Consider the following 18,906-nt stretch of genomic DNA (forward strand, 5'->3'; position numbering starts at 1 on the left):
GCGGCTTTATGACTAGTGGGAGGTGCTGACTCAGGCCTTGTGCAGGCACAGGAGGGGACTTCTCAATGCATCATTTGCCCTTCAGGTGACAGTCCGTGCAGACACGAAACAAGCAATTTTCCTGCCAAGACCCCTTCCTGCTCTCACGCTCTCACCAACTTTCAAGTTTGAGTAACTGTTACTAGTGCAAGGGTGGAACCTTGTAACTAGAATAATTTGTCTGCACATAGAAATCCAGTTCATATTTGACTTCCTCAGTCTTGAAGTAAGCTCTATCTTCCAAACTTCTGTACCCATTGTCTCATACTTGTTTTTGAGACTTATTATTCCTGATTGTTTTTGATGATTTGTTTAGCCATTGTGTCGGTTGTTCTTGCTATCTGCATTTTATCTCAAATTCCAAAGATGGTAAGTTTATTGAGTTTAAGTTTAGGTCTGTGTATTATCCTGCCCTGTGTATTTCCCTACCCTCTGTGAGTCTAGCATAGAATAGCATTGGAGAGTGTGGAAATAGATGAAGACCAAGCAGAAAAGAATGAGAAAAAGCTGTTGATTCCGTGCAAGGTGTTAGCTACCATCATCTGTGTCTGGCAGTGACTCCAGGACAGGTAGAGCAGTGGGGAAGCCCACAGTGGAACAAAGGGAGGGCTCAGGCATGCCCTGTCCAGATGCTGTTGGCTGAGGGAAGCTGGCAACAGCTAACTAGAGCTGGGACATCCAATATGATCGGTTAGGGTACATGTCTGGCTTTCTCTGGTTGGTGCTAAGTTGGAAGAAAAAAATGACAAAAGTTAAGGAAGCTTTCAGTTATTGATAAAGTTCTGGCCATTTGGGGACAATCGTTATAGGAGTTGTTACTTGGCTTCCTGGATTGTTGATGAGAGATGGAGGTCTGATTTCCTGCAAGTCTGACTTACAATGACATTATGGCTGTCGACAGTGGTTGATTTCCAGTCCGATTGAAGGTCAGAGTTGAATTTGTTCAGTTTTTATGTGTGGCCTGGTCATTGTCCTTGTGTAGTCTGTCACTACGCATCAATACATATTGATTGATTAATTAATGAATTGCTCTGACTATAGTTTGAAGCATGTACTTTGAATTGGTGCCATTTCTCTTTCCTATTGCTACTTCCTATTTATCCAAAAATATTTCCCACTTCATTGTTTTAAGGTTTACTCATTTTATTTGCAAGGTGATTTAGAGAGAGAACATACGCTTGAATCCACTGGTTCACTCCCCAGATGGCTGTTATGGCTATGGCTGGGCCAGGTGGAAGCCAGGAGCTTCATCCAGGTCTCCCACATGGGAGCAAGGGCCCAAGCACTTGGTCCATCTTCTGCTGCTTTTCCCAGGCACATCAGCAGGGAGCTGGATTAGAAGTGGAGCAGTTGGGACTCAAACTGGTGCCCATGTGGGATACTGGTGCTGCAGGCAGCAGTTTGACCCACTGTGCCGCAGTGCCAGCCCCATTCTCATTTCATTTTATAACAGGAAATTAGGAATAGCATAAGGGAGAAGGAAGCTGATTACATGTTTGCTCTCTTCCTTAATCATCATCTGAAAACATCGGTGATACTGGAGTCCTGGTTACCAAGTTCTAGACTAAGACTAATTTTATAGCTGAAAAGCTGGCACCCTGGAGACTTGCCCAAAGTTCTCTTGGCCAGGGGTAGGCTAGGACTCCAGAGGAAGTCAGCAAGGAAAACAGGCAGTTGGTCTGTCCCCAGCTCTGATCTGTGCAGTCTTTATGCGACATGTCAGAGATGAGAGGGTGGAAGACCAGTGAAGGGCATGTGTGGTTTTTCAAAACTGGTAAAAGGTCAAGTTCCTGTGAGCGGAGGCCTTTGAAGAGCATTATGCTAGAAATCTTGGTGCTAGAGAAGGTATAGGGCATAGCTCTTTGGGTTTACCGCAATGTATGACGTGTGCATTCATTCACTAGAACTGCCTTTACAAAGAACCACAAATGAGGTGGCTTAACGTGACAGATGTTTATTTTCTCATGCTTTTGGAGGCTTGAGGTCTGACACCATGGCATTGGCAGGGCTGTGTGCCTTTTGGAACCTGGAGAAGAGAATGCTTCCTTGTAGCCTCTAGCTTCTAGGGTTTGCTGGTAGTCTTTGGATTATAGATGCATCATTCCAATCTCTCACTCTGTTGTTAGATGTTCGTTGTGCGTTCCTTCTTCTTAGGAGGACACCAGGTGTATTAGACTGAGGGGCCACTCTACTGGGAGGTGACCTCATCCCGACCAATAAGGTCTCATCCTAAGATATTGGGGCTTAAGGCTTCAACTTATCTTTTTGGGAGACGTGGTTCTATAACTCATGCCATGATGCAGAGCTGCATCCTCTCTGTGAACCTCTGCCGCCATGAGCTGTCAGCCTTCCGTCACTGTCTATTCACTGCCAGCACATGACACATGACTAAATAGCACTTCTCCGCCAGAGAGCCCTGGTGACTTGCCTTGCTACAAAAGGCAGTACAGAGGGGGTGATTAGTAAGAGATTGTCATTTAAAAGAAAGCCTCCAAGTTCCTTTGTAAACATGTGTCACAGGGTGTTTAGAGTCATCATACCCAACCCACTGGCGCATGTTGGTGAAACTGTCAGGAAAATTGCATACTCATGTCTTTTTTGGGAAGCCTCTTATTCACGATTCTCCCTGCGCCTTGTTTCCCTGCAGGGGTGTGCTCGCCCACCTTCACTGTGACATTTAACCTTGACTGTTCTACAGTTCGTGCTGTCCTGAAGTTCTCAGCATTAGCTCAGTCACCTCTGTTAGTCATTTCTCTACCAACTTTTTCTCTTGCAGGAAGTAACATTTTTGTTCAGGTGAAAGAACCGTGAAGCGGTCTGCTTGGTGATGATTCATTCCTTTGCTTTTTGCTATTTCTCAGTGCTAGATTGGAAAAAAGCCTTTCGTTAAGGGCTTTCGTGAGTGGCCGTGGTCCTTGGGTGCACAGTAATAAGCCACTTTCGACTCAGAATGGAAGGAATCTGTTTATCCATCTTTCTCATTCTTTAGGAGAGTGATATCATGGTTCTCCCACTTCCTGGAATCAGAAGACTGACTCCCCCAAGGAGAGACCGCTTCCCAGAGACTTGGCTGTCCATTTCACTCTCTTCCTGTTTTGTTGGGAGTGACCCGTTCCCAGATGCATACCATATGAGCATTCCCCACACCACGTCTGTGGATCCAGGCCTCAGGTTTGGAGTGTGTGTGAGCTGAGGTAGATCTGAGCTGACTCAGTTGAATAGTGAGCCCCTCAAGGGTGCGGTGGGCTGAGTTTTGTCCCCACCCCCACCATGAATTTGTATGTTGAAGTCCTAACCCCTAATACTTCAGAATGTGGCCATATTTGGAGATCTGTGAAGAAGAACTGAAGCCTAAATGAGGTCATGAGAGCAGTCCCCAGCCCAGTCTGACCGGTGTCCTTATAAGAGGACGTAAGGACACAGATGCTTGGAGAGGGACGGCCGTGTGTGGACAAGGGGAGAAGGCAGCATCTAAAGCCAAGGAGAGAGTCCTGAAGGGTTGCCAATACCCTGATGCAGGACTTCCGGCCTCCAGAATTGTACTGCTGATGTTCCCCCTCTATGTGGTATCTATTAGGCCAGCCCTAGACACTGAACAAATAGGGAGATAGGTTGAGACATGTAAAGAGAGACTCACAAAGGAATCACAGCGGAGCCCCGGGTCCTGACTCCCAGTTCACGCCTTACTCTGTCTCATTATTGACATTGCCTTTGTTATGGCAAATTCTGTTTCACTTATGAATGCAATGTATTTGGTGTCTCAATGGTGGTATCAACTCTTTTTATGATTTTCTACAACACCAAAGGAGAATCTTCTAAGCCAGTTTTTTTTTAGCAGCAAAGATGACAAATGTTATCAGCGATACCCAACCAGAGTATATTTTCATCCTTTTCCTCCCATCATGATCAGCCAGAAGTATTTGTTGCCAGAAATGGAAAACAGCTTGCTCATCAGCCAGATGATCACAGTGTTCAAAGTTCTACTCGTTTGCCATGTGTGAAAAGTTGAGAATTGAAAACAGGCTTACTCTGCTGAAATTGTGAGCTCTGGAAGGCAAGAGAAAGCGATATTTAGATACCAGGAGAAGAGTTATAGAGCTGGTTTTAATGGCAAAGAGAACAGTGGCTATCCTCAGGTGTGACCCTAGGTTGCTTTGCTAGTAGACGTAGCTACTACTCATCAATGGATGAAAGATGAGCCCAGAGCTACTAACCACTGGAAGCTACCAGTGCACTCTGGTGCCCTACACGAGCTTAGGTCTCGGGACTTCTCTGTTACCTGACACAAAATTAGATTCCCTATTCTTGGTCATCTTAAATGGGCTTTCTGGCCAAATTCTTGGTAGAGGTAGAAGTGCATATTGCATCTGGGCCTTCACTGGAAACTATGAGACTTCAGAAGACAGCTTGAATTATTCCACTGGTTTTCTGCTTCTGTGAGAAAATAAGAGATACTTGTTGCATTTTTGTGGGATTAAGTTACCCACTTGTCATCCCATCATGATGTTAGAGGGTTTGTGTTGGCAGAGTGATCTGCAATCATTTTTCCGAGTCTCTCTTTGTAACTATTTAAGGGACTTTTTGATAATAGGGAGAGCAACTTGAAGAAACAGAAATGCCGGTTTACCAAGGTTAACCCGAGATTGTCCCAAAACAAAACAACATTAAAAAACAGGACAAATGAAGATCCACATTGTGGGCTCTAACTGCCATTCCATAGAATTTTGGAAGCTCACTTAATCACAGTACATTTTATTCCTGTTGTTAGAAATCATTTGCTGTTCAATGCTTGGCTTCCTTTCTGTATCAGGTTGTCAAGGTTCTTAGAAGTTAACTTGAATTCAAGGTTAAGAGAAACAAAAACAAAAACAACAACAAAAATAAAACAAACAAAAACAAAGAAACCAACCTGACCGATTCTTCTTTGTTAATTCCAGCTTTAAACAGAATGAGGTAAGCAAGTTCATGGAGTTCTACTTCCTATTTGTCGTTTCGTCTCATGGGTGGATGCTTTTAGCAGCAGGGAATTCAAGCAGGTTGGAGACAGGTCTATGAAAAGGAAGAGGAGAGAGGAGAGACTAACACGAGGTGCATGCGAAAGGCCCCACTGTCTGTCCACACGCACGTTCCTGAGTTGAGTGGGCGCCATCTTGCCCCACCCACTGCTGGTCTTGGGTGTCAGGTTGTGAGTCAAGGGTGTGCTCAGCGGTTGGCCCGACTCTTCCTCAGATGAAAGAACAAATCAGAAGGTACCTATTACATGTCTGTGAGCAGAGAGACAAAGGCCGGCTGCTGACACACTCCCAGGAACTCGGCTTTTAATGGTAGGTTTAGTTTCCTCCCATTAGCTGAAAGAAAGAGGAGAAGCTCCACACGGGGAGCCAGGGTGTGGGTAGCGGGGGCGGCGGGGCCCCGACAGCTGTTGTATTCATGGTTAATCAGGTGTGTCTGTCTTTGTGTGGCATCTGTCTGCTACTGTTGCCGGGCACATGCGAAAGGGAGCAGAGGGGAAGGGCCATTCATGTTCAAAGCCACTGGCACTGACCTCTGCTTCCTTCTCCTCGGGGTAGGAGAGCTTGTCTGTTTAACTTTCCCTATTATAGGAAGCTGTAATTCTACCCTATTAGCCCACCCTAGCCATTTGGGTCTGACAACCGCAAGCTGCATCCAGAAGGCCATAAATCTGCCCAGAGGAAAAGGCCCTCCTCCCTCCTCCCCAGGCTTTGATTTGTCCAACAAGAAGACTCCCAAGACACACAGAAGAGAGAGACAGACAAAAGAGAGACAGAGAAAGGCAAGCACAGGGCATCTCGCTCTATCTTCTCTCTGAAGCTGACCTGGCCATTGAATGTGGGTTTTCCCAGTTGGAGCTTTGAGGGTGTGTGGCCTCCGCACGCCAAGCCCAGAACACATGCTGTCCCCCAGGATCATTTGTCTTGTGCGTCCCACACACGTGTGGTGTTTGCGTCAGACCTTAGTCATCTGCCTGGCACCAAGTCCTTCTCTCCCCGTCATGCGCTGCCTCTCTCCGCCCATGTACACAGGGAGCGAGGGCGAGGAGGAGGAGGCTTCCGGCCCCTCGGAGAGCCGTGCTGTGCTCGGATGTTGCTGCCCAGGCTTCCGGGACGTTGATGCTCCTCTCTAGCTTGTGTGGACACAGCTGAAATGCAAGCAGCCCCATTCCCCAGGGCACTGGGTTGCATCCAGTTTACGTCTGTCAGTGCCAGGGTCTGCTCCGGCTAGCAGCCCCGCTAGTGGTGGCTTCAAGGGGCTCTGTCTCCCTGCTTTGCTTCCAGCTGTTTCCACAGTGCTGTTCGTCCTTGTGTTCCTTGGAGCAAATGGTGGTCGTTGGTGTTTTCAGGTCCACAGGGCTCTGGCTTCAACTTTGGCTTTCTTAGAGGGAATTAATTAAAATTAACTGTCGACTTGACATGGGGTTCACAAGGCCTTGCCGCCTGCCTATCTACTTTGGTGTGTGCCACCTCTAAAAATAAGCACTAGCCTTCACCCTGTGATATGTGTTCTTCTCAGCGGGAGACTGGTGTTGGGCTTTGGGGTGTGTGCCTGTTTTGAAGGTGTATTTGCTTTTGGAGGATAAGCATGATTTTGGGTGTGCGTGTGTGCAGGTTTTGGGGTGTGTGTGTGCATGTGTGTGCACAGGTACAAAGGTATTTCAAAAAGTTCATTGCAACATCCTCATTTTCCACAAACTTTTTGAAGTGGCCTTATGCATACATATCATTTAAAAATGAAAATGGCTGGGCCGGTGCTGTGGCTCACTTGGTTAATCCTCTGCCTGTGGCACCAACATCCCATATGGGCGCCAGGTTCTAGTCCTGGTTGCTCGTCTTCCAGTCCAGCTCTTTGCTGTGGCCTGGGAGGGCAGTGGAGGATGGCCCAAGTGCTTGGGCCCTGCACCCACATGGGAGACCAGGAGAAGCACCTGGCTCCTGGCTTCGGATCGGTGCAGCGCACCGGCCGCAGCAGCCATTTGGGGAGTGAACCAATGGAAGGAAGACCTTTCTCTCTGTCTCTCTCTCTCTTTCATTGTCTATAACTCTACCTGTCAAATAAAAAAAATGAAAATGGCTATTTGTGCAGGGCACAGGTCATTGCCATCACAGCTGGGCTTGCTCTGCCTGTGAGCCTGGGCCATGGCAGCACCACGGGCCTGAAGCTGGGAGGTCAAGGAGATTTTGTTTCCCTGACATAGAAGGATGTTGGAGAAAAAAAAAACCTACTGTCCAGTGCTCTGCCCTCTTCCTTCTGAGATCCCTGAATCTCCAAATTTCATTGACACTAGACATAGAAGACTAGCTCTGTGAGACATCTGGGTATTTATTCTCTTGGGAGAAGCCAAGGACAGTATGAATAAAGCAACAACAAAGAAGCTGAAAGTGAAGTCTAACTTACAACCAGAAAAGTGTGCAGATCCAAGGGTGCAGCTCAGCGAGTTATTACCAGATGAACACATTTTTGCAGCCATCGTCTGGGTTAAGAAAGAGAACAGGACTGCAGGGGGGAGCTTCTCAACACACCACCTGTGTGGGTACCTGTTTCATCTACAACCATCATTCTGCGGTATGATGGGATGGGGATTTCGTTATTAGGTTTTTCGCTATGGAAGGTCAGGGATGCAGAGGTTCCCATTGCCTGGGAGGAATTTATCCAGGGCAGGATGGGAGTGCAACCTGGGCTGGTGTCCTAAATCGGAATGTAGGGGACCCAGGTGGGTGCTCTTGGTTTCAGAGAAGGACATAGAAGGTTCTGGTGTCCTTTATCTATGTTTTACAGATTGTAGTAAGATGCTCATAGCATGCAATTTACTATCTTAACCCTTTTAATTGTATAGCTCAGTAAGAATATTTAGATTGACCTGCCATCAGTTTCCAGAACTCTTTTCATCTTGTAAACCTGAAACTCTGGACCCATTAAGCAGTACTGCCTACCTTTCCCCCACCCCCAGGCCTCTACCCTTCCACTTTATGTCTCTGTGAATTCGACTACTTCTTGTAGCTCATCTAAGTAAAACCATGCAGCATTTGTCTCTTTGTGACTGGCTTATTTCACTTAGCACAGTGTCCTAGGTTTCGTCCATGTTGTAACACATTCAGAATTTCACTCCTTTTTTAAGCTGGGTAGTATTTCAGTGTGTATGGACCACATTTACTTATTCATTCTCCCAGTGACGGACACTTGGGTTGCTTCCACCTTTTGGTTCCTGTGGGCAATGCCACTATCAGCATGGATGCACAAATATCTCTTTAAGACTGCTTTTAATTCTTTTGGCCATCCACCCAGAAGCAGGGGCATTCATCCGGTAATTCTAGTATTTCTCGAGGAACTGCTGCATCAGTTGCTATGGCAGCTGCACCCTCTCGGCATCCTCTTTACCTGGACGGTTCCATCCTGGCTGGCCTCTTCTGTGGCATTAGAGGGAGCCCAACATGAGGAAGGGGTGGTGGTGATTGTTCAGATCACGCTACCTGCTCTCTGTCTATCTGTCTCAGGCAGGCAAGAGTCAACGAGGGAGGTAAGGTGGAGGCAAGGCAGTCTAAGGTGGATATTTGGGGAGTCCAGCGAATCAGTGGGAGTCATTTATTTTGCACAGGGATAAATGGTTTTCTCCTTAATTTCTGGGAGAATGGAGAGCCAGGGCTTTCTTGATTACTGGGTATTCAGAGGTGTACAGAGAATCACCTCCAGATTTTCTTTGGGGCTTTAGGTGTAAATGTGCCAGACTTAAGAACTGATAATATCAAAAAGAGAGGAAGAAGAGGAGGAGGAAGGGGGGGAGGAAGGTGGAGAGAAAAGGAGAAGGAAAGAGCAGCCAGTGAAACAGTTGTGGCAGGCAGCCTCCTGCCTCTTGCCTGACAAGGTTGCTGAGGATGGGAGTGCTATTTGCATGCGAAGTGGTGGTCCGGGTCTCCTGCTGCTTCTAATGCCACAGCACCATGGTATGGTGTGGTGTGATCAGGGCCTTCATTAAGCATGTGGAAGTGTCTCTGACTTGTAAATCTTGCTGCTTTATTGCTAGGATTGAGCTTGCACCACACCCTTTTGAAGTGAGAATTATGTGGGTCACCAAGGTGAGGACCTATAGGTCTGTAGATTTGGGAGACACATTATTATTGCCCAGAGTGTTCCCTACTTCTTCCAAATCCTGTAGCTTTGGTTGCCTTCCATTTCATCATGGACAACAACCCCAGTGAAATTACCTCCCTTTCATTCATTTTAAAAGAAATGTGCTGGCCAGCATCCCATATGGGATCCAGTTCAAGTCTCAGCTGTTCTACTTCTGATCCAGCTCCCTGCTAACACACCTGGGAATACAGTGGAAAATGGCTCAAGTGATTGGGTCCTTGCACCCATGTGGGAGACCGGAAAGAAGCTCCTGGCTCCTGGCTTTGGATCAGCACAGCTCCAGCCATTGCAGACATTTGGGGAGTGAACCAGTGGATGGAAGACCTCTCTTTCTGACTCCGTCTCTCTCTCTCTCTCTCTCTCTAACTCTGCCTTTCAAATAAATAAATAAATCTTTTTTTAAAAAAGTAATGTGTGGCTACCATCTAAAGTGTATGAAGGAAAAAAAACCCTACCCCAAAGGGTAACCATTATTTAACTGTTTTAGTGTCTAAATCATTCTATGTACACAAAGCCCAGCCACTTATGTACACATACAAATGTTTATATATATATATATATGACTTTATTATATATAAGAGAGAAAGAGAGAGAGAGAGAGAGAGAGAGCGGTCTCCCATTTGCTTTTTCAATTCCCAAATGTCTGCAATAGCCAAAGACTGGGCCAGGCTGAACAAGGAGCAAGACGCTCCATCCAGGTCTCCCATGTGGCTGGCAGGGACCAAAGCACTTGAGCCACCACCTGCCTTCCGGGGTATGTATTACAGGGACCTGGACTCAGAACTGGAACCTGAACTTGAACCCAGGCACTCTAATATGGGACGCAGGCATTCCAGCATCGTCTTAACTGCTGTGCCAAATACAAAGGTGGCAAAATTAGTTTCTATTAATTCCAGGCCAAATATTACTAAATGCACAGATAATTCTTGTGTGTGACCCTTTACCATTATAAACAACTGTTAGTGCTGTTGAACTTCGTAAACATTACGGTAGCTCCTTTTGATGCACAGTTTCACGTTTCAGCGTCAGTTACTCACAGCCACCAGTTGTTTGAAAATATTAAATGGAAAAGTCTAGAAAACAAAATCCTAAAGCTTAAGTGGTGTGCCGTTCTGAGCGTCATGGAGACAGCTCTGCCTGCATCATTCCATCTCGCCCAGGACATGAGTCATCCCTTTGCTCAGCACATCCGCTGTGCACCGTGTGTGTGTGGAGGAAGGAACATGGATGCATACGTAAGGTTCTGTGCTTTCTGTGGTTTCGGGCATCCACTGGGGACCTTAGAACATGTTCCCTGCGGACAAGGGAGGACGACACTATTTCATGTTGGTGTTAGTCTCACTTAACAGAAAATAAAAGGTTGGAGAGACTAAGGTGCTTGTCCAAATTTATATCACAGGTTGGAAGCAGAATTGGGACAAGAATCCAGGTCTTTGAGATAACTTTCAGGCCCTGCAATCTTTCTCTTACACTACAGCATCTACAGTAGACATTGGGGGCCACATATGACCTTGAGGAAAGATTCAAACTCACCGCCTGCATAAAAACCTTCCGTTTTTGATCCATTGTGCCACTCTTTTTTTTAAAAAAATTATTTATTTATTTGAAGTCAGAATTACAGAGAGGAAAGGAGGAAGGGGGAGACAGCATTTTTTAAAAAATATTTTATTTATTTATTTGAGAGAGAGTGAGAGGGAGAGACAAAGATAAAGATCTTCTATCTGCTGGTTCGCTCTCCAAATGGCTACAGTGGCCGGGGCTGAGCTGATCTGAAGCCAGAAGCAAAGCATCTGGGCCATCTTCTACTGTTTTCCCAGGCCACAGCAGAGAGCTGGATCAGAAACAGAGCAGCTGGGACTAGAACTGGTGCCCATATGGGATGCCAGTGCCACAGATGGAGAATTAACCTACTGAGCCACAGCACTGGGCCCAAGAGTTAGTTCTTACTTCTGCTGGTTCACTCCCCAAATGGCTACAAAGGCTAGGGCTGAGCCAGGCAGAAGCCAGGGGTCAGAGCATCTTTGGGGTCTCCCACATGGCTGCAGGAGCCCAAGCACTTAGGCCATCTGCCACTGCTTCCCCAGGCCATCAGCAGGGAGCTGGACGGGTAGTGGAGCAGCCAGGACATGAAACTGGCACCCATATGGTGCTGGCATTGAAGGCAGGTGACAGCTTTACCAGCTAGGCCTCAACACTGGCCCCATCAATTTATCTTATATTTGGATGCACACTCTACTCATTTATGAATAGAGTAAGAATTGGGCTTATTAGAATAAGCATGAATTCAATAGAATCAGAGAGAAGACAGCTGTTAGCCTGGAAAATATTCTTAGTATTCATGGGTGTGTTGGCCCCCATAAAGTTTACTCATGAAATTATCTTGCTAATGGATGTGCCTTGAACTTCTATTCCTGGGGTTTTATAAGAAGTAAACTGGAGTAATCTTTTTGCCCACCCAAGTTGCCAATTCTGTTTTATAGCAATTGGCAATGAAGTGTTTTTTCTTAATTGTTTTTATTTATTTACTTGAAAAACAGAGAGGGAGGGAAGTGGGGGGAGAGGAGAGAGAGAGAGCACCTTAATGTGTAGATTTATGACCCAAATGCCCACAACAGGCAGGGCTGGGCCGATTGAAGCCAGGAGTCAGGAACTCAATCTGAGTTTCCTTTGTGAGTGGCAGGGACCCAAGTACTTGAGTCATCACCTGCTGCCTCCCAGGGTGCACATTAGCAGGAAGCTGGAGTTGGAGTGGAGCTGGGCCTTGAACCCAGACTCTGGTATGGAATGCAGGCGTCCCAAGCGGTGCCTCAACTGCTGTGCTCAGTGCCTGCCCCAGGAAAAGAAGTTTTCATCTTCTTCTTTGAAATAGAGCAATGATTATTTTTCCTTGCTGACTTCATTTTTTCAAGTACCTGAACTAATTAGGAGCAGTTTACCTAAAGACACATTCCTGGGGTGGGCTTCACCCTCACCCCAGATCACCACCCTGCATGTCTGTATCCCATCTCAGAGTGTCAGGGCCAGTCCCAGCTTCTCTATTTCTGTTTTAGCTTCCTGTTGCTGTGCCTGGGAGGCAGCAGGTGATGGTTCCAGTACCCGGGTCCCTGCCACCCACATGGGAGACTTGGGCTGAGTGCTGGGCTCCTGACTTTGGCCTGAACCACTCCTGGCTGTTGCAGGCATTTGGGGAGTGAATCAGTAGATAGAAGGGCATTCTCTCTGTTCTGTTTCTCTGCATAAAATAAAATAAAATAAAATGTTTCCCTTCCTTCTTGAGAACATAGCTTTAGATTTTTGTATAGTGACAGAAATGCTTATGTGATTTTGGAGTTAAATTCTTTTAATCTTTTTCACCTCACAGGAACTGTGAGGGGAGTTGTTCATGATTTGTGCTTTATTGCCTTTTGCTATGAAATTTTCCTTGCCTGCAAAAATGAGCGTGATGAGCCTCATGTCCTTTATTTACCACTCCCTGTGAGAAAGGGTAAAACAGAAGATTCTGTGACGGCCTCACTGGTGGAGGACAATGCTGCTGGTGACTGGTAGATGGGAAGGGGAGGAAAACTTACTGTGGTTCTGTACTGAATAGGATTGCATCCAGCTTTACAGGAGACAGAAATACCTTACAATCATAACATAAAAGAGACAACAATTAATTTCAGAAGAAGTTCAGAGTTGGAACTGGTATGGTTCCTCCATGCTGTTTTTGGCTACTCAGTTTCCCGAGATCATAAGACTATCATTCTAAGGTTGTAGCTTTTGTTTATCATCTTTATGCCCCAGGATGGCTGCTAGAGCTCCAGCCATTTTAACTGTGTTTCTTTTAAAGAGGAGGAACTTCCTAGAAATTCTATATAACTTCTGCTTATGTCTTATTGTTCAGAACTTTGCCCTATGACCACAGTTAGCTGCAAGGTAGGTTGGAATATATCGTATTTATTATTTATGGAAAGAAGCTGGAATAAAAAGTGAATTTATGTTTTTGCAAAGGGGAAAAATGGATATTGAGGGGGAAATAGCATTCTTTGAGAAGGCCCATCCATTTTGCTACCCAAGTACTCGTGTAAACACTTCTTGTACCTTCCTGCTCCGTAAAGTATGATGTTAAGGACTGGAGATTCAGAGCCATCCTGGAGCAAGATGAGAACATAAAAAAAGACACAACAGAACAAGACGAGGCAAATCCCTTGAGCCCCTGGTACCATGGGCAGACCACTCCTGGACCGCTTGTGGGAGAGAAACACACCTCTGTTCATTTGTTCCCATGGTTGCAGCTGAAACTCACATTAATTGACACAAATATAACCTAAACCTAAAGAGGAGCTTTCTTTTTAAGGCTGTATCTTACTGTGCTTCCAGGGCAGGTGGACCGACCACTCACCCATCCATCCGGGTCTTTCAGGGATGCTGGCATTCAAAGGTGACCAAGGTGTAGGTCTTACCCACAGGAGCTCACACTCTAACAAGGAACAGAAAGCCAGTCAAATCAGGGGCCTGCAGGGAGAGCACAGAAACATTTGCAACCTCCTCTACTGCCATTTTTAGACTGGTGCAAAAACAAAGTTTATAAGTAAATTTCAGATATTGATCATAGCATCTTTTTCTTCATCATTAACATTGTCATGTTCATCATCTACAGTTATTGCTTGGGTAAATAAAATTCAGGTGCTATTACTTTTTATATTAGAAGGATGATTGTATTGGATTAAGCGTTTATAATCCCTTGAGAATATTTCACTATAATTGGAGTAGAACATTTTTGCATAAAACAAAAGATAGACTGGCTAGCTGTAATCATAGTCAGGAGGTGGTGAACATTTTAGGTGAAAAATATACTTTTTATGTGAATCCCCAGGTAGGCTGAATCCTTATTTACAATTCTTGTTGGCATGACAACATCCACAGCACTTCTGTGTTCTAAACAGTTCTTATATTGTTTAATTTTTCATAGCAACTTCTCTGTTGCAGATGAGGAACCCAGAGTTCGTAGAGTCAAGGTAACCCACCAAGGTCACATCCGTCAGTGGCCAGTAGTGGAGCCAGGATTTGAACGCATGTCTAAGCCGACTCTTGGATTCCGTTCAAGTGTGAACAGTACCTTTGCCAGGAAGACTTAGCCGTGGAAGCAGAAGCGGGAGGGTGATGGAAGCTGAGGAGGAAGAGGTTCAGCTTTCGTGAGGTTTCCCTGCTCAGAGAGGAGGCCGTGGCTGCAGTTATCAGGTAACTGAAGTGTCACCGCGATGCTGTCAGAAAGGCGGGATGGATTGGTTCCTGTTGGTTCCGGCGTGGCAGCTAAGCAAGTTCGCAAGGTAAGAAGCTCTCCCGCAGTCGTGGGAGTTCCTCTTCAGAAGCGACTCTGCTAACATGCAAAATCAATGTCACTGAAGTTTTGCTTATGTTGCTGCCTCCGATGCTGTTTGATCCTTACATAAAAGAGACATTTGTCATTTGTCGGGGCTGAGACAGGGAAAGGCGCGGGAGGCTTCCCCAGCTGGGTTGCTTTGTGCCTGCAAACTCTGCCTGCCTAGGTTGCCTTGGTAGGCCCCCCTTGCCCTTTGCCATTGATGGATTACTGCCTGCACTCCCGATGACCTTGAAGGACAGCCCTCCATCATCATGCCAATTTTGGCAGTGACAGAAAATGCTAGAGCTCCTTGACTTTGCCTTAATAACTTCCTGCTCCTTTTTTTTCCTTCCAGTCTCTGGATTCCTACCCTTCTTCCTTCAAGTGACTTTTGGCTTCCAGAGAACTCTCCTCCCCCTTTTCTACTCCCCTGCCCCAACCTTGGAGCTCACCCCATCCAGAACCAGAAAGGAGTGACTTACATGGGAGAGCTGCCCAGTGGTCTTGGATAGTCAGCACTTTAACCCTTGATCTCGATTCAGCTGCTGCCTGGATCAATCCCAGAAGTGTTATCAATGACCGAATAGGTTTGGCTGTTGTTTAAGTGGCTGTCTATTTCTGATTCATGTCTTTTGCTTACAGGCACTTAGCTGATAGAAGCCCTGTACAGATCCTAGTGATTATCTCTTGCAGGCCCTCAGGAAAGGGGTATTTTAATTGTTGGTTAAAATGGCTAGGTGTTTTATTATGATACCTACTATAAGTTTCGGTATGAGAGCAATAGTAGTTGATCATTTTTTCCTCTCTGGAAAATTTTTTAAGAATGGCTTCTTTCATTGCCATAGAAATATTCTTGCATAAGTCTTCGAGTGAGTCAATGTGTTCTAGAAAGTCTTCCACTCCTGGCATTGGAAGTTACATTTCCTTACTACTATTTTAAGCAAGATGTCATTAAAAAGACAATGAATGCTCAATTGTAGGGAGCGAGCAGGTATATAAAAGTAACAAGAATAAAAATAGAAGGAATCCATAATAATGATAAAGTCGTCATGCTTCTCCTACTTCCTTTGCTTAGAGAGTGACAGAACCTCATGTAGGTAAGCACACTCTTGTTGTCACGGGACTCTGGGGTTTGAGTAAGTGTGACCTGACAGTGGGGCGACTTGATTCCCTCTAATGTGCTCAGATCCTTTGTGAGTGTTAATGTCAGCAGAGTTCTTCGACTGAGAGGGATCGGAGACAGTAGATCACAGATCCCTCCTGTGCGTGATGTGAGTCTCTCCCCTTGCTCCCCTCTCTAGTGTTTGCTCATTTAGTGGGAGTGGTGTCGAACGCAGGAGAGGGTTAATATGACCCAACCCAGGCGTAGTCCGGTAGGGTGTGGGAAACAGAGGCAGGCTGTATCATGGGAGACAGTAAGTATCCCAAGCTGACCTAAATTGGGTGTCTGTGCTGAGGTCACCTAAATTTCCAAGGCATGGACATCTGTCCTTAACCTGTACATCTCCAGTTAAAGGCAGTGTCTGGGTGTACAGAGGAGGTCAGACCCCCGCAGGCGTAATGCAAATGGGTGTTTGGCCCACACAGCCAGCTGTTGGGGAAAGCCCAGGAGAGCAGAGTGGAAGAGGGTAGGGTGGAACCCCCACAGTGGACAGACAGAGGCAGGAGGCCCCCAGAGCTGCAGGTCTGCAAGGCGGGCATGTGTGGCTGCTGTTGGCCTTGCCAGGGGGGTGACAGGCCTCCTTTAGGGACACTGAGAGGACTGGGGAGGGGCCGACTGGTGGAGGCGATCAGACATCTTAGAAGAATGCTCCCCAAGCTATTTCTCTGCTTTTTTTTCTTTTAGCTCAGCACCTGCACTTGCCTGCTCCCCAGGACCCCTCTGTGAAAGGGAGAGCAGCCCTTGGGAAGCCCTCCGAGACCCCAGCCTTGCTCACGCCGTGGAGGAGTGAGTGACACTGAGCAAGGAGGGGCTGCAGGAAGGTTCGGACCTGGCTTGGTGTGGGTCACCTGCCTCCTCTTGGCAGGAGAAGAATCCCTGGCTGCGGATTGACCTCAGGCGGCGGTTGGTAACAGATGCTTTCAGAGATGAGCCTTAGAAAGAAGGGGGAGAGGGTGGGGAAGGAGTGCAAGGGGACCCTCTGTGGATAACCGTTCAGATGCTGCAGACGAAGTTGATGTAAACTCACAGAATTCCTCTTCATCCAAGGAAACTTCAGATGTCAGAATTTGCCATGTCTGTGTTACAGGTAGGGCAATGGAGGCCCGAGGAAGCAAAGCAGGCTTGCAAGCTCCCAAGTTTATCTTGGCTTCATTTTCTTTCTTTTCTTTTCTTTTCTTTTCTTTTCTTTTCTTTTCTTTTCTTTTCTTTTCTTTTCTTTTCTTTTCTTTTTTTTTTTTTTGACAGGCAGAGTGGACAGTGAGAGAGAGAGAGAGAGAGAGAAAGGTCTTCCTTTGCCATTGGTTCACCCTCCAATGGCCGCCACGGCCGGTGCGCTGCGGCAGGTGCACCGCGCTGATCCGAAGCCAGGAGCCAGGTGCTTCTCCTGGTCTCCCATGGGGTGCAGGGCCCAAGCACTTGGGCCATCCTCCACTGCACTCCCAGGCCACAGCAGAGAGCTGGACTAGAAGAGGAGCAACCGGGACAGAATCCAGTGCCCCGACCAGGACTAGAAACCGGTGTGCCGGCGCCGCAAGGCGGAGGATTATCCTGTTGAACCGTGGCACCGGCGGCTTCATTTTCTAAAGGGCGACAGTTACCAGGTCACCTCAGGAGACTTACTGCGAGCCAACCATCGGCAGAGAAGGCAAGCCCGGTCATTCCCGCAAGATCCATCTGCCCCTTTGGCAGTGGCCATTTGCCCATTCCCAGGACGACGTTGTCGTGGGCAGTGGGGCCATCTGAAGGGCTGAAGGAGGTAGCAGAAGTGACAAACCAAAACTTGCCAAGAGATTCTGAGAGGGGAGCTCTAGGAAGAAGCAAGGCGTTTCTTTGTCTTTTCCTAACGGGCCTTTCGGGGGATTTTCATGTCACACAGTCTCGCATCAGCAGAGTCCTCTTACAGATCCTTGGCTTCAAGGTCATGGGGTGGTGCAGGTTTGGATGGGAATTTGTGGGATGGGCTCTGGGTTCGCCCACGCTGAGCTCTGGGTTGAGGTGACAGATGTTCCCTGTCCTAGTCATCGGTGTCACACAGGGATGGAAGGGGGGAGGGAAGGAGGGAGGAACTTATAGCTTGAAAATGCTCGGGGCCAGCGCTGTGGCGAAGTGGGTTAATGCCCTGGCCTGAAGCGCCGGCATCCCACATGGGCACCGGTTTGAGACCCCGATGCTCCATTTTGGATCCAGCTCTCTGCTATTGCCTAGGAAAGCAGTAAAAGATGGCCCAAGTCCTTGGGCCCCTGCACCCATGTGGGAGACCCGGAAGAAGCTCCTGGCTCCTGGCTTCAGATAGGCACAGCCCTGGCCGTTGTGGCCAATTGGGAAGTGAACCATCAGATGGAAGACCTCTTTTCCTCTCTGCCTCTCCTCTCTCTGTGTAACTCTGACTTTCAAATAAATAAATAAATCTTTTTAAAAAATGCTCATGGAAAATGGCATTAAAAGATAAGTTGGATGCAAACAATTTTTTGAACCTGTATTTTTTTATAGTATGCATTTTTCATGAAACGTTCAGAAGACTACTCCAATGGATGGATTTCAAAATTTTTTTTTGCATCCAAAGAAATTTGTCATTTTTTCAAAAACAAATTATCTGAAAGGCAGAGTGATGGGGTGCAGGGGGTGGGGAGAGATGGAGCGACACAGAGAGATCTACCTGCTGGTTCACTCCCCAAATGGCTGCAAAAGCCAGGGCTGGACTAAGCCCAAGCCAGGTGCCAGAAACTCCATCTAGGTCCCCAGTGTGGGTGGCAGGGATACAAGCACTTGGGCCATTGTCCACTGCCTTCCCAGACACAGTATCAGGAAGCCGAATAGGAAGTGGAGAAACCGAGACTCGAAGCTGCACTCTTGCATGGGACGCTGGCTTTGCAAGCAGCAGCTTAGCGTGCTACACCACACCACAGTCCTGAGACTTGCCTTTTAATGTTGTTTTCTCCATGAACTTTTTGAAGTCCCCCATATGATATATTCTTAGAAAAACAACCTGAAGGGCAAGCAGTGGCTTTAGCTTCCTGGAGGGAATTTATAGTTTAGACCACTGAGTTCCAAAGTGCAGCTGTACAGTCAAAACACTTGAAGAACTTTACAAAAACACTGTGCCTGGGCTCCGTTCCCAGTGGGCCTGGGGTGGAGCCCGAGCAACCACACTTGGAGAATCTCCCCTGGAGACTGCAATGTGCAGCCAGGGTTTGCAGTCATTGTTCTAGGAGGATCC

Source organism: Oryctolagus cuniculus, chromosome 5 (assembly GCF_051225735.1).
Source record: "Oryctolagus cuniculus isolate XC-2025 breed Fujian yellow rabbit chromosome 5, ASM5122573v1, whole genome shotgun sequence".
NCBI lineage: Eukaryota > Metazoa > Chordata > Mammalia > Lagomorpha > Leporidae > Oryctolagus > Oryctolagus cuniculus.